Consider the following 14138-nt stretch of genomic DNA (forward strand, 5'->3'; position numbering starts at 1 on the left):
CATAGTGTCCTTCTCCCTGCCGAGGACATGACAGGATACAGAACATGATGACATAACTGAACTGTCTCGAGATTTAATAATAGCAAATAAAACGCTAACAAACTCGTACTAATAATGACTACTTTAATAACATAAAAGTCAATCTTAACATTATAGAAAGCAGTCCTCAACTTGTGTAACAATTAGGCAAGGTACATCTATCCTCAAACAATTAGGCAAGGTACATCTATCCTCCACCGACCAAGGGAATAATAACAACTTACTAGTAAAGCTGAACATAAAACAATTCCTCCTGACAATGAGGTAAATTCAATAAAAGAACAAGAGTGACTGCACAATAACTAACGTGGCCTAGAAATAAAATGCCTCTTATATTACTTTCTGATGAATGATTACCTGTGGCAGCGGAGACAACTGCTCGAAATGAAACCTGTGACAATCTCTTATCTCAGGCGTTGCAGTCTAATTTTCACATCCATGTAGTGTATCGTTGTGACAGTATTAAGTTCAGCTGTTGCTCAAGTACAGTGAATATGCACCCTCTCAGTACCGATCATTATAGTTGGCGAGAGTACTGGACAGATAACACCATTTACTAGAATTGTATTAGTGGCACTGCCATTCTCGAAAACGAGAAATAATCTGCCTGTTAACATTACACCGACTACTACTAAATACTACAATTCGTGACTCATACTAAAAAATCAATCCTCCTCTGAAACAATAATAAGCGGAGACAGAGGCTGTGAAGCAATTTCTTGTTATCAACATTCACCTTAATCAGCTTAATCACTCGACAGCACACATTTTGAATATTGTAAACACATGATTTATTTCACTTTGAATGCAGGACTATATAGCAGTAGATAAGAACTAATTACAATTAGCTATCGGCACACATTACATTAATGATTTCACAGTAAGAATATATAATATTGTAAAATGAAATAAACTGAAATATTATGATTAGAGCCAGGATGTTTGGCAAAATGGCTTTTTTACTGGTGGAAGTAAATCATTATTTCCATAGATATAAATGTGATTTGGAGTAAATCAAAGTGACAGGGATGCCTTTTTCAAAGATTATTGTGCCTCTTTTTAAGTTTTATTGCCTTTTTTACCTGCCTACTTTAACTGTTATAAATTCCTAAACATCCGGGCTCTAATTATAAGTAATAATTGACATTAAAAGAGGTGCTGGTATTAATATAATAATTTTCTTGTTATATTGGTACCAAGTGCAGGAGAGCATGTGATTATATGTGCTGATAACATTAGTGCTAATAACGCTTTGAAGTGGAATGTACATGCCCTCCCTCTTGCTCCGCATAGTCCCTGCAGTGCCTACATACAGATGTCAACAAACGACAGTGCACTCACTGGACAGTGATAAAGAAATTTCAGACAACCAATACGAATTAAGTCAACATATAATCAAACACATTCATACTTATAACTTGCACTGTCAAGCATTACTTGCGGACCACTCCAGCCACTGAATTAATATCCGCAAGTCCAAGGAAGAGTCACCAAGTCAGCTCCAGCAGACTGAAAACCCGTGTAACACAGGCGAAACTATAGTGCAGTTACTAATCACTTGCTGCTGTACAGCTACACATCTCGTCAATTGACCCCTCACTCGGTGGACAAACAACCACCACTGTTGTCAGACACCAAATTCTTGGCTGCACATCGCAGATCACTCTTCCATGATGCACCACCACTCCAGTCGAATGCTGCCCTACAGTCACTTCCAATGGATGATGTCCGAAAAACAGGAGTAGGGATTTTAACTGACAAATTTGAAAAAGCACCCATAGTAGAAAAATCATACAAGACACTGGCTATCCAACATGCAAAATTCGCGGGTACTCGTGTAAAGGGGGTTAAGTCAAATTATAAGATATGTAAACTTCTCTCCTTTGGTATTGAACAAAACCCCTTTGTCACAAAATACAGAGCACTGTAACTGCATTATGGATGGAAGCATGATTTAACAGAAATAATCGTGGAGGGTTCAAATCTTTACTTATCCCACTTTAGCCAATTCATAATTAATCCCCTTTACACAAGCACCCGTGAATTACTACCCTCATTTGAGGTGCCAATTGATATAATCAAAAGCAAAGATGATAAGCCACTAGGACTGCCATCTATGTAAAAGAAAGAAAACGAACAGAAATATATGAAAATGAAATACGAGCGAAATAGAAACAAAGTGGCATTAGAATACATCACATAACATATCATAAATTTAAACTGATGACACTGGTTCCACTTGTTGAATTTAATTTGAAGGACTTCAGTATTCATTAGGAAGTGGTATGTTATTTCACTTAGAAAACTCAATGGGGATTTCATTGTTAATGGCTAATATGAATTATTACTTACTTACTTATGGCTTTTAAGGAACCCGGAGGTTCATTGCCGCCCTCACATAAGCCTGCCATCAGTCCCTATCCTGAGCAAGATTAATTCAGTCTCTACCATTATACCCCATCTCCCTCAAATCCATTTTAATATTATCCTCTCATCTATGTCTCAGCCTCCCCAAAGGTCTTTTTCCCTCGCCCATACATGCTATATGCTCTGCCCATGTGAAACGTCTGGATTTAATGTTCCTAATTATGTCAGGTGCATTGTATAATTTTCTCCATTCTCCTGTAACTTCATCCCTCTTAGCCCAAATGTTTTCCTAAGCACCTTATTCTCAAACACCTTTAACCTCTGCAAATCTAATACATTACCGTAGGTACATTAAGAGAAAACCACAATTTCAAGTTGCACAGAGTTTGTGAGAGTTTCTGGCGTCTTGTCAGCCCACTCGAGTTATTATGTGGCCTCCAGATGTGGAGGGTAGCTGCGAATATATTGAATAAGCAGTCGTGGACAGCCGATAAGGAGTGGTCCTCCAGCTTGGAGTTGGGCGAAGGGCTACAACCCATTAACATAAAAAACAGCTTGTTACGAAACCATACAATAAGCTTCGGAATATTACTATTGTAAAATACACACTTTTAACCTTTTTTTTCTGACATTTCTGTAAATGTTGTGTGTGAACATGTGAGCCAAATCCCATTCTGTAACTACATTGCATACCAAGGTTAAAAGAGGACAAAGTTATGCAATGTGTTTACCGCATAAACTTTTTAAACCTGCATCAGAATATGTAACCTGGAACCTACCAGCATTCTATCAGTTAGGTTGTGGTGCAAACATGGAAGAACGCAGTTACAGCAGCAACTGTTGTTCTACACATATTCAACTGTTATATTAACACAACAGAGAAATGTAAACATTTTAACATAACAGAATACTGGTTTACTAATAGCTATAGGTAGGTAAAAGGGAGGAAAAAGTATATTTACTTAAAGTTACAAAGACTAATTATAAAATCATTACGGTAAATAATATTACCTACATCTGATTTACTTCTTCCACCTATCCATTAAGGCAGGTTGCTGGTTTTTGCTTTCTTATAAACCCTATATACCACATTTTCAACACTGCTGGGTGCAGGCATTACATTATCATCACAATCAAATCTCATTAGGTATTTAGTAGTATTGCTGATGTCTTCCAGCGCTAACAGGAAAATTGTTGGGGACTCATTGTTTTCTTTATTTCCCTCGTCCTTTTCTTCATTTTCAGATGCATCAAATGTTAGATTTCTTTCTAACATTAATTGTTCCATGATTTGAACTTCACATGTTACATATTCTTCATATGACACACCAGCTTTTAATCGATCACATTAGTCGTCTGTCGTGTTAATTCTGTTCCACTTTCAGTCCTGAAAGATCCACTTTCATCCATAGATAATCCACATAGTATGAAAATAGTTGACATTATTGAATCTGTGATTGCTTTCCAAGCCTCTGCAATGACATGCAGAACATCCAGAACATTTACCTTAATCAGAGTTGCATCATGAATCAACTTGTCAATTGCACATATTATTTTTCTCACAAGATTCTTGCGGTAATAATGTTTAAATGACATGATTATATTTTGTTCAGTGTAGAGTAATCAGTAATTATGTCCACCACTATGGAGTAACGATTAGCCTGCCTGACCATGAAACGAGCAGGCCTGGGTTCAAATTTGGTTGGGACAAGTTACCTGGTTGGGGTTTTTTTCCATGTTTCCCTCAACCACTCGAAGCAGAATTGCTGGGTAATTTTCGGTGTTGGACCTCGGACTCATTTCTCCTTCATTAGCATCATTTCATTAATCATATTTAACAGTTAACAGGTTGACCAGGAGGAATTTGCCTACAGGTGGCATCTGTCTGCAGGAGCTGCACATATCCCAGAGATGTCACATGGGCTTCAATCAGCAGACTGGAGATTATTTACTTTATAAAGTACTTTACTATTTATAAAGACCTCATCTTGTCCTGCCCTAAGCTTCAACAAAAGATTGTCAGCTTCATTTTTTCACTTCAATACCTGAGGAATCCTCACGCTCAGTCATCAGTACAGCTTCAGAAAATATCTTTTTGACTTTTTAAGAAATTGAAATAGTAAAAATTCTCCCTTTTGTTGAAAAAGACCACAAGCCTGCTTGGAAATTTATCCAAGCTTAAGAAACAAGACCTGAGGGATTTATACATTTCACTCAAACAACTCAAAGCAGGCTTTAAAGAAAACCATCTGGTTTTGCTATGGTCTAACGTAATTTTATTTTCTCCTTCAGAAAATTCACAGAATGATTTTAAACTCTCCAGTTTGACAGTAAGCAAACGAAAAAAATTGGAAAATCCTTTCTATAACAGCCTGAAAGTCAAGTGGCAAAATACCTACAGCAGTTCTGTACAGTATTGTGTATTATATGGGCTGCACAACTACACCACATATTTGCCTACCGGTACTCAGTTCTTTTTTATTTTTTAAATATTTTTTTTACCAGCCGCCACAGTGGTCTAGTGGTAGAGTGCTGGACTTATTATGTTGTGAACCTGGGTTCGATCCCCGACATACCTCAATTTATAACTTGTGTTAGGCAAGCCCGTGATCCATGTAACATGGGTTTTCTCCAGCAGTTCCGGTTCCTCTGTGGCATTCCAACAAATCTTATCACCTCATCATGGGTGTAGTGTATGCCAGCCTCCTATGTCACATCCTTGGCAATGACTCTGTTGGTAAATTGGTCTACACAACTGGGTTCATATGGGTGAATGACGAAAAGTCAAGTACCCGCCATTAGTTAGCCTATAAAAAGTTTCTTTTTAAATAACCAAAATTGGTGTTTGTATTGTTGTCTGCTGATATTCCTAGTATTTTGTCTGAAATGTTAAATCTTTCAACAATTTCCATAATACAGTACTCTCATTTTACAAGGGATCTAGATTACAACAGAACCCCGGCATTAGGGTTGCCAACTTCTTTTGAAGAAAATATGGGAGACTAAGGAATCGACAAAATTTCACATAGAAAATTGACAAATTATTCAGTTCCATTACTAAAAACAATTCTGTGGCCGGGAGGAAGAAGGTCTTAAGTAAAAATTTTATACTTTTCAGGAGAGCAGTAGAAAGATGGCAATTGGTGTCAATTATAGAGTTTTTTTAATTAAGAGGTTTTCCCTGGATATTATTTGTTTATATTTCTTCTAAAATAGGTAATGTTGCTCATTTAACAATTTTCTTGATTATTTCCAAAAATAACCGCACTTAAGCCCTTTTAAGACTAGAACCCAAACTGAGTAGAAGGGACTATGTAAACATAAGACCTTTTTCATGTCAAAATAAATGAGAAATGTAAATTATTAGGAATGCAAAATGGGTCTTAAACAATTATTATAGGACTGTTTACAGTAATGCTCTATAAATCCAGTCAGGAGTCTTATTTGACTTTAACCATTTTACCAGATTGTAGAGAATTGTTTCCGCTTTCACAATATATAAAAATCTCATTTTCACAAAAAAATTGACTTAAGACCTTTTTCCTCCCGGCCACAGAATTTTATTCTGCACTTCAGCACCTAAGCTTAAATTAAGAGTATTTTGAGACACATTTTGTGTCGCATAATAATTGAAGTCGTCAGCAGTTTGCTGTTCTGGTATGATTAGATGTAGTCCGACCAGATATTTTGTGGTCCAGCAGGGGACATCGGCAATTTCAAGAAAAACCACTAACACTTACCTAGTCATGCTCTATTGAAATGTTGCAGAAAATACATGTAACATTAGATACAATGATAGAACTTTGCACATTAAATTTGTTGAATATCTTAACTTTTTTAATTAAGTGCAGAAACAGAGGTAACTCCTATACATAATTATAGCCACTAAGAATTCAAGAATTCAATTTCAGTTCTGACGCATGCATGGAAGTCTTTCACATAATATTGTACACACTGAACTCTAACACACATTTTACAAGTAACTTACTTGTCTGAAGAATCTGTTCATTCCCATACAGCTTTCCACTAAGTTCTTCACATGAGAAATGAAAGTTTGTTTTCACTTGTAACAAAGCTTTAAATATTTCAATTTTCATTCTTGACTTTTCATCAGTCCAGATTGAGTTCATTGTGGAGAAAAGTCTTTCAACTGATGAATTACTGACTGAAAGACACATGATTAATGACACTATTTTGAGAAGATTTTCAAACTCAATGGAATTTTTTTTTATAAATGTTGAAAAACATCTTACCACTTTTCATCTGTTGGTTTGTCACAAAATTCCTCATTTTTTGAATTACATAAAAATGGACGCTGTGACAGTTCTAACGCTTCCATGCAACGCGAATGCTAAGATGACCAAAGAGAAAGATGCTATATTCTTCTCAAAGAGTGCAGAATATCTCATACTGTGCTCACTGGTTCTTCTGTCTCATACTGAGAAACTTTCAGAAATGTGCATGAATCACAGCAGTTTCAGTAAAATGCTATTGAAACAAAATCAAAGCTTCTGGGGACAAAATTCACTTCCGGGGACAAAAACAGGGACATTTTCTCCCCGGGGACAGCATCTCAAAACCGGGGACTATCCCAGGAAATCGGAGACGTCTGGTCAGCCTAATTAGATGCATCGTGCTCCTGTTTTGAACATCTGTGTAATTATTGTTCAGGAAATGAAATACCCTCTTTGTATGAGCATTACTACTTGGTACGCTTAGAATAAAACTCACCAGTTTTTTCCAGTTTATAATATAAACATGGTTTGATTTTAAACGAGTCAGCAATAAAAACCTATTTCTGACAAGCATTATCTTCTCTGAAGACTGCACATTTTAATTCATCTCTTGAACAACAAAATTCAGCACATAAATCATCATTCACGGCAAAATCAAATGCTTAGAATAATAATTTTTACATTATGCAAAAATAAAGAAGAAAAATGCTCGAAGAGAAAAAAAATACAGGAGCCGGGAGAGTGTTAAAAATGAGGGGCAAATACGGGAGGGTTGGCAACCCTACCCGGCGTACACTTTACTTAGTACACAAGCAACAGTCACTCACATGTTCCGGTACAATTCTCAGAAGCAACTAACTGCTGGGAAGTTTTGTAGAACTGGCTTCCCACGATACGGTCGGGAGAGCAGGAAGTCGGCCAACGGAGGAATGATGCAAAGTTTTCTCATAAAATGAGAGCACTGTATAATGAACCAGAATATCTGAAGTCTCTCCACGTGTACTGGTGAATTTTAAATTTAATTTTTAATTTCAAAATTTGGAGTTTTCCAGTACCAACAAAAACTGATGACGTTTTCTTGTCAATGTGGTTTGATGTATCAATTTATAATATGCAAAAGGGCGAACCTTTTAAATCTTCAGTGATGTCCTTTTGAGCATGAGGTGTCAAATCATTTATGGTTATGGATTTGCATTTAGTCCATAAGTAAATTCCTTATCCATGACTTTAACCCGCCAGTGGTCGCTGTATGAATATTACTCTCACATCTCTTTAAATCTTGATTCTGAATTCTGGTTTTCTCTCTAGTTGAGTTTATGACTTTTAGTCACAAGCAGCTATTATTTTCACCAAACCCATAATTGCGATTTCATTAAGCCCCTGCATCATCTGTGAGGGATTCTCTTATCATGCGACCAACCATGCTTGGGCTTTTCTGCCAATTCTCAGAATGTCTTACGAATGTCATTCTTTGCAAAATGCAATTATTGTAGATTCAGTTGTTCAGTTAACAAATTATGGGATTATCCAGAGTGCTTGAGAGCTACAATGTGTATGAAAAGATTTTTTTCTTCTCCTTTGTGCTTTGAGGTTGGATAACATAAATGACAGGCACAGGTTGCTATATGAGAAGTATTCAATCACACTGTAAGCAAGCTATCAGATTGGAGAATATGGAACGGTGGACGAAATGTTGGAAGATTTTCGAGGAAGGTGTAAATTTCGCGTATATATTGAAAATAAAGCTACAAAATACAGCATAAAAATATATTCTCTGGTAGATGTCCGCACATTTTATGCAGACATTTTTGTAATTTATGCTGGAGAGCAGCCAAAGGGGACGTACATAGATGACTATAGCGCAAGTAGTTTTGTCAAGAGATTTGCGTCTCCAATATTAAATAATTGGAGAAATATTGCAATGAATAACTACTCCACGTCTATCCCCCTAGGCTTGAAGAAAGAACCTCAATTCTGAGAACTTTAAGAAAAAACAACTAAATCTTACAACTATAGTAGAATCCCTCTTAACCGGCACCAATGGGACCAGGCAAATTCCGGATACGAGATTTTTCCGGATAATTGAACAAGTATTTTAACAAATTACCTGTTCGTATTTTATGATGCCAACCTATTGAAATCGCAGTCATATGAAGCTTATTTCTCAGTCACTTGATCATAACTAAATAACATAAACTGTGTAGATTTTCTTTATTAAAAAACATCACTTAACACAAAAATACACTAATTTAGCATATTCACTGAACGATCTTTGTTTTGTTTGAAGCCCTTAGGTGAGGTTTCTGTCGCACATGCCAGTGTTGTGGAAGACATCTCCATAATAATCCAGTCTTGTCAGCGTTGTGTATTTGTTCTGCACTAACATTACTCTCAGACACAATTTTCTGGAACTGATTAATAAACTGATCCACTGACACTTTGTCGACACTCCTTTGTTCACCGGACTCATCTAGTTTTCGGATTCCATATTTCTCTTTAAATCTGTTAACCCACCCAACGAAAAATCCACACTCACCTTGCAGTTTCATTTTCTGGTGCAATTCCTTGGCTTTCTCAGTCAAGAAATGCACATTCCCTTAGATCTTTTAATTGCCAACCATTCATATAGAACACTATCTAATTCTTCACAATGGGACTGTAAAACAAAAACAATGGCTTTTCTAGGACCTCACCCAATTAGAGCAAAAATAGTTATAGATGGTAAAATAATAGAACAAGTTAGTATATTTAAATATTTGGGTTGCTCTATAACTTATGAGAAAAAGTTTGAAATTTATATTAAACTAAATATATTTAACTACAGTATTTTTGTGGTACAATTCGCTGTACTTTAGGTGAAAAGGTGCTAAAGGAAACTTTACTGAAGTTTTATAAAGTCTTGGCAATTCCCTGCTTTCTTGTATGGTTGTGAATGCTGGACTCTAACCAAAGACCACAAACGAAGAATCGAAGCAGAAGAAATGAAATTTTTTAGATACATAGCTGGCTATACTTTATTGGATAGAAAGAGGATTGAAGATATAAGAAAGGCACTAAATATACAGTAATAGAAATAATCAGAACAAAACAACAGGACTGAAAAGAACACATACCTACATACAATGCCAATTATATGTATTGCTAGAGCAGCCATGGATTATAATCCAAAAGGAGGGAGGTCACTAGGAAGACCAGTTAAGAGATGGCGAGACCAATTTTGGTGGAGGCGGAATAGGTCGAAAAGTCTAAGCCTTGAAGGAGATGATGATGATGATGATGATAAAAAAGAAATTCTATAATTTTTTCTGAATACGGTAATCAGGTCATCCTGTAGCACCATGTTCGGTTCCGTGACATTTGGCACACTCCGTGGAGCTTTTGCCTACTGTTATTTTAACCTACGATACATTTAACCTATGTTCACTTCACCTATTATATATTATACATACTGCTTGTTTAGCCTGCTGGTATATTTCATACATTATTATTAGAACAATGTTTTATTAATGCCCATCAAGCTGTGTTTCCTGCAGCTTCTACCAGATTAGGGGCCTATGTTTCTTTCACTTGGGACAATCAGGTTACAGGACTGTAAAGGCTACAGATTTGCAAGCTTCATATAACATTGCAGACAATAGGGCATTTAGGAATGGAGTACATCAGCTGTTAAGTCTGGCGTTCGTTCCAAGAGCAGATATACCTTTTAGCATATGACTAGCTGTATGAAGATATTTCAGAATTGTTATTAAGGGAACCAGCTATGATCAGTGGTTAAAAATGCTACTTTTTGTTTTGTGTTTAAAAAGTACAAAACTTGCTCTTTAAATAATATATTGTGGGGGTATCTCTGCAGATAATCCCTTTAAATGACCTCTTTAAATTTGATGGCACATGTAATTCATGCATCATTTTTAATGCAGTTTTTCGTAAGTTGATATTTTCCAAACTTAAGTGCATTTTTCTCTGAAACTATTGAATCTATTTACATGAAACTTTTACAGTGTTTTCTACAGCCTGTGTTCTACAAAGTATACCTACGGGTTTAAGAATATCACACACATAACACAAGGGGGGGGGGGGAAATATATGCATTAAAAAAATGGCAAAAATGGTTAATCAAAGTTCAATATTTTTCTGTTTCATTACGGGTGAAATATTTAAGTAACTTTTGCTTTAGAATTTACAATATACAATACTTGATAACTTTAAGAAATACAAGGCATATGAGTGAAGATTGTAGCAAGTGATGTGCACCTGAAGATTGGGGTACATTTAGCAAAGTGGGAAAACAGGTTATCAGTTAGGGTCTTTCTTTTGCACTTGGATAAGAAACTAATTAGTTGTCTTTTATAGAACTGAATTCAGAATGATTTATTGTATAACCATGGAAATTTTTGTTCCACTTTAAATACTAAATGCCTAAAAATATGTGTGTGTGTGTGTGTGTGTGTGTGTCTAATGCTCTGGATTTAACAATGAAGTCATCATCCTTCTTGCTTCCCAATATTTTGATGGAAGGTCCACAAATGTCCTAAGAGTTTCACAATTAGCCAAGTGCTCCATCTCCATGTCCTCTTCTCTGGTGCACAGTAAGCATTTAGGTGAATTCAGTACTCCAATACGATGGAGGTGTTTACCGAGGCAATCATGACCAGTAATCAATCTAAACATGGCCACGGCAGATTTTCGAGGTAGATCAGGAATTAGTTTTGGATCTTTGAATGATTCTTTCCATTTTTAATTTTGATGTTTTGCCTGTTCCTGTAACTTATTCTTTTTATGACTCGCTTTATTGATTCATATGGGAACTTGAAATTTGTTTTTAAGTTGATATAAGTTCCTTTCTTTGCTAACATATCTGCTTTCTCGTTACCGTTCAGTCCACAGTGGGCCGGGATCCACTTTTTTATTTAGCATTTGAATTTGTTTTACCATGCAATGAATTTCTTTCACTTTTTCCATTTTAGGGGATGTAGTTGAGCTGATGGACTGGATTGCAGCTTTGGAGTCAGACAGGATGACTATGTTTTTGCACTGGTTTAGCCAAACAAATACATTTTGAAGTGATGTATAAATGGCTTCAACTTCGCCATCAAAATTTGTTGTGTACTTGCCAACATTTTTATAAAGAGAAAAGTATTGGCAAGTAGCTCCTGCTCCAGCTCCTTCATTTTGATCCATGAGAGATCCATCAGTGTAAATGTACAACCAGTCCTTTTGTGGATATTTTCTATTAATTGTTTGTAGGGCAATGGCTTTTGCTATTTCTGGATTTATATCTTTTTTGTTGAAGACTTCATCAAGATCAAGGCAGCAATCTACTTTGAAGTTATTAAGTGGATTATATCGATTCATCAAGTTTTCCTTTTCACTTGGTATTTCTAGAATTTGCTTAAGCTTTTCTACCTCTTGTATGTATCCATTTTGGGTCCTCAATGTAAATTTAGAATCTTTGTATTTACTCCATTTATCCCAATTTGGAAGCCTTCTTAATTTTTCATAGGTTAAAAGGGCTTGTTTTTCAAGATCTGTTACAACAGGTTTATTAGATGTGATTATTTGCATGGCTTCAATTGGAGTAGTTTTGATTGCACCAGTGATGAGACATAAAGCTTGGTTTTGAGTGTGTTCTAATGTCTGTTTATTTGTGGTTGATGAGGTTATTAGTGCTTCACCACAGTACGTTAAGATAGGCTTTATGTATGTGTTGTAGGTTGTATTGAGTGTACTCCTTGAGCTACCCCATTTCGTTCCCACCAGTCTTTTTAGTAATTTAAAACGATTTGTTGCCTTTGTGCTGATCAGTTCAATGTGATTTCTCCATGAGAGCTTATTGTCGAAATGTATATCCAGGTATTTTACTTTTTCAGTTCTTTGTAACTTATCATCTCTATAGTTTAGATTTATTTTCACTGGTTTCTTTCTTAATGAGAAGAGTTTAAAGTTTGTTTTTTCTATGTTCACTGACATCATATTATTTGAACACCAAATTTCAAGTGCCTAAAAATATTGAACTAAACTTTTGTACTGAAATTATTTAATCATACAGGCATCACTACCCACTACCCTTAAAAGTTGCAGATTATTTTAATGTAACTTATATTCGAGGAAGATGGAAGGGGAAGACGAGGTATGCACCCCATTTATGGAACCAATACAATGCAGTCATATTGCAAGAGCCAAGAACTAATAACGTTACAGAGGGATGGCATCAATGTTTCCAACTAATGGTTGAAAAAAGTCACCCTTTCTGTGTTCAGTACTGAATGAAATTAAAACGGAACAAGAAGACATGTCACAAATGATTTTTGAACTCAATGCCGGAAGAAGAATAAGGAAGAGACAAAGAATGAATTATGCATGAGTCAATCGTCAGTTGCACAGTATTGCTGAGTGTTATGATGAGTATAAAGATGAGGGCCGAATCCTGGATTATCTATGTTCCTGCGAGCATAACTTCGATTTGTTAAGTATGAAATACAATTTAATAATACTCGTAAAATTTATCAGCCTCAAAATTATAAACAATACTTATGATACTCAACAACTTTTCCAAATATACAGAGTGATTCATGAGGATGTTACTTGAAAAGTGCAACGAGTTTGGAATCGAGACCCATCATCCTTTTGTTTATTTTCGAGCAGCCTATGATACCATAAATAGAGAAAGACTCTATGCTGCAATGGAGGAATTGAAGATCCCAAAAAAATTGATCTCTCTGGTGAAAGCTACGATGACAAATACCAAGTGCATAGTTAAAATTCAAAACATGATGTCTAACTCTGTTTCTACTAGGTGTGGCGTCCGACAAGGAGATTCACTAGCTTGTCTCCTTTTTAATATAGCACTGGAGAAAGTCATGAGGGATTCACGTATTAATACTAGAGGAACTATTTTCTATAAGTCGATTCAGGCGCTGGCTTATGCGGACGACTTAGATATCATAGGAAGAAGTCAGGCAGCAATGAAAGAGGCCTTTATTAAGCTGGAAAAGGCAGCAAGAAAGATGCATTTACAAATTAATGAAGAAAAAACAAAGTATATGCCAGTCACGAGAGCTAATATAAATGGACCCCCTTACCTGGAAATAGGCTCTTTTAAATTTGAAACTGTCCATAGTTTTATCTATCTTGGCTCTGAAATTAACAACAAAAATAATGTTAGTTCTGAAATAAAAAAACGAATATTATCTGCCAATAGATGCTTTTATGGCGGCCGGGTAGCTCAGTTGGTAGAGCAGCTGGCTACGGACTGGAAGGTCCGGGGTTCGATCCCAGGTGGTGACAGGATTTTTTCTCGTTACCAAACTTTCAGAACGGCCCCGAGGTTCACTCAGCCTCCTATAAAATTGAGTACTGGGTCTTTCCCGGGGGTAAAAGGCGGTCAGAGCGTGGTGCCGACCACACCACCTCATTCTAGTGCCGAGGTCATGGAAAGCATGGGGCTCTACCTCCATGCCCCCCAAGTGCCTTCATGGCATGTTACGGGGATACCTT

The 14138-nt window shown here is 36.3% G+C and overlaps 2 protein-coding genes across 2 annotated transcripts in view; one reads left to right on the forward strand and one right to left on the reverse strand.

The window, feature by feature from the left end:
• LOC138705805 (CD2 antigen cytoplasmic tail-binding protein 2 homolog) overlaps nucleotides 1-14138 on the forward strand; it is a 106290-nt gene that overhangs the window by 53944 nt on the left and 38208 nt on the right. The gene's annotated exons all lie outside the window — the stretch shown is intronic.
• Nucleotides 10702-14138, reverse strand: part of LOC138705808 (uncharacterized) — a 102882-nt gene continuing 99445 nt past the window's right edge. The window contains exon 2 of the transcript XR_011333797.1: nucleotides 10702-13778. The gene's annotated coding sequence lies outside the window, so the exon portion shown is untranslated. The remainder of the gene's footprint in view (nucleotides 13779-14138) is intronic.

The sequence above is a fragment of the Periplaneta americana genome, chromosome 9, assembly GCF_040183065.1.
Source record: "Periplaneta americana isolate PAMFEO1 chromosome 9, P.americana_PAMFEO1_priV1, whole genome shotgun sequence".
Taxonomy (NCBI): domain Eukaryota; kingdom Metazoa; phylum Arthropoda; class Insecta; order Blattodea; family Blattidae; genus Periplaneta; species Periplaneta americana.